General features: G+C 41.2%; 1 pseudogene; it reads left to right on the top strand.

Moving 5' to 3' along the window:
* The first annotated feature begins 1,157 nt into the window (after nt 1-1,157).
* Nucleotides 1,158-2,118, top strand: LOC149843723 (protein MIZU-KUSSEI 1 pseudogene; annotated as a pseudogene).
* Nucleotides 2,119-2,691: the final 573 nt, after the last annotated feature.

Below are 2,691 nucleotides of genomic sequence, written 5' to 3'. Positions count from 1 at the left end.
TCACTAAAGTTCTTAACATTTTAAAATTAATATAAACCGTTATTTTCAAGCATCACTAAAGTGCTAGCCTACCAGCTCTTGACCATAAGCACGCGCAGACTTCCCAATTTTAAAATCTCAAAAATCCCCTAAATGAGCTCCAAACTTCGTAATGATTTCATTCATTCATTCATCACTATTCACTAAATTCCCCTTCCATAACATAAACTTCTCTTTATTATTATTTCCTCCCTTCTTTCACATCTCTTAAAATCCCATCCAAAAACTACACATAACACAAGGTAGCAACCATGCACCAATGAATCTAATCACCCATATAATTCCCAACTATCTCTCATGAACACATTATCAAAACCTAATTAAGGCAGAAAACAAATACATAAAACGAAAAGAAGGGAAAGAAAAAAGAAAAATAATTTACAACCTAGCATTGGCTTATGACCCAATCAATTTTCAAAACGATTAAGAGAATTCCTTGATTCATACTAGAATCAAATTGAGTTGAATCAGCCAATTTTATTTTTAATTTAAAAATCATGAAAAATCTAAAAATAAAAATGAATATGGAACAATAGAATTGATTCATCTCAGATCGCGCTGATTCTAACAGATTCAAGCTTAATTGGGGGTGGAATCTGCCGATTATTTGAGGTTGGCTCGATGATTTTTGACCAATTAGAATTGAATTGGCCGATTAAGGTTCTGATAACACTACTTTAAATGCATTCTGAATATGTCAACGGGTGAGATGTAATCGGATATTTTGACCCGAATCTGATTAGTAGGATTTGGTAGCCAAATTCGGATCTGGATTTAGTAATGACTTTTGCATCTAAGTCGGAATCATAACACAAAAAAAATCCAAATGTGATTATGTGCAAATATAGGTTTTTAAGCTAGTCGGAACTGGATTCAGTTTTGTTTGATCCCATCCGACTTTAAATTCTAATCCAAATCTGTTTAGGTTGGACTGGATAATGGCCAAATCCGACCCGAAATACTAATTCCATAAAATAAGCAGCTAAATGTAATAACCGAAATTTTTGGCAAGCTTTCATAAATAACTGATCTATTAAGTGGCTTTTCGTAAATTACTCAAAAAAGAAAAAGCAAGAAAATCTATATAAGCATACATCATCCCGACAGCTTTTGTCAACACCATTTTCCTCCTCCTCCCTCGTTCCCCACCTTGTCTTTTTCCAAATTCCCACCACCATACCTCCCCCACAAACCAAGACCTCCCCAATGACGCCGGAACTATCCCGTCTGAGAAGAAACGGCAGCCGGAAAATAACTCCGGCCACCACCACCACCATAGACTCAGACGAGCCCAAAGCCTCACCCTTCACAGCTCTCTCTTCCTCAAAGCCCCCCAAATTGGCCACTACCATCAGATCCCTTCTCCCTCTCCTCGCCTTCAAATCCTTCCTCACCTCTCGCAAATGGCTTAAGTTCCTCCCCTCCTCCGCCTCCGCCTCCTCTTCTCCTTCTCCTTCTCTCGGAAAGAGGGTCACCGGCACCCTCTTCGGCCACCGGAAGGGGAACGTAAACTTCGTGGTCCAGGACGAGCCGGGCTCGGACCCTGCTCTGCTGCTGGAACTAGCCATACCAACGAGCTCACTTGTGAAGGAGATGGCCTCTGGGCTTGTAAGGCTGGCTCTGGAGTGCGAGAGAGGCGTGGAGAAGGGAGCAGCAGAAGGAGGAGTGAGGGTGCTTTTTGGCGAGCCATTTTGGACCATGTACTGCAATGGGCGCAAGAGTGGGTACGCTGTGTCCAGAGAGTGCGGTGAGGGTGAGTACAAGGTGCTGGGCATGCTGCGTGCTGTGTCCGTTGGTGCTGGGGTGCTGCCTTTGGCCCATGACGGCGGCGAGCTCATGTACATGCGCGCTAGGTTCGAGAGGGTGGTCGGTAGCAGCGACTCTGAGGCCTTCTACATGATGAACCCTGATGGTGGTAGTGGTGGCCCGGAGCTCAGCATATTTCTGATCAGAATTTGATCTTAGGAAAGAAATTGTCAATAGTTAATACAATTCTTGTCCTTTTTACATTAGAAGGGGTTTTGGGGATGTTGGTGTTGTAAATTGAGATTTAGGAAATTGGTTTTTTTTTTTTTTCTGATGTGGGGGGGTTTATTTTATTTTTTTTGTAGTTTCTGTTGCATTGTGTTCTCTGTTTTTGTCTGTGCGTGTTTGGAGAGGAAGGGAAAGGTCTGAAGAGGGAGACTGATGTTTGTGCTCTGGGGCTTCCTTGTTTGTACGTGTAAGATGGGTGCGTCCCAATACAAAAAGGATTGGGATGATGGCTGTGTATGATGTAACATGATAGTCCTTAACATGGTTCTAATTAATTTCTGTTTGGAATATAAATTTGTGAAAGTGGTAGATTTTTTTTGGCTTTCGAGTGCTGTTGTTTGGTGGTTTTTTTGGATTGTTTGTTGTGGTTTTTATGTTGTGATTTTTATGCGTTTGTTATGGAGGTTTGAGTCTAAGTTTCACACTTTTTTTCCCCTCTTCTTTCTTCTGTTACTCCTATATCATAACTTGAATTATGAATCATTGGATTGATTGGTTTATCAAATTGCAGAACTAGTCAGATACAGATAATTCCTTGGATTCTGTACTTCCAAGAATTAGAAACAATTTAGAGAATCCAAGAATTCTGCATTTTTGGCAGCATCCAAGGAAGGGTGC

The sequence above is a fragment of the Nuphar pumila genome, chromosome 3 (assembly GCF_984573655.1).
Source record: "Nuphar pumila chromosome 3, dmNupPumi1.hap1.1, whole genome shotgun sequence".
Lineage (NCBI taxonomy): Eukaryota > Viridiplantae > Streptophyta > Magnoliopsida > Nymphaeales > Nymphaeaceae > Nuphar > Nuphar pumila.
Note: the sequence above shows the minus strand (reverse complement) of the source record. Positions and strands in the feature narration are given on the sequence as shown.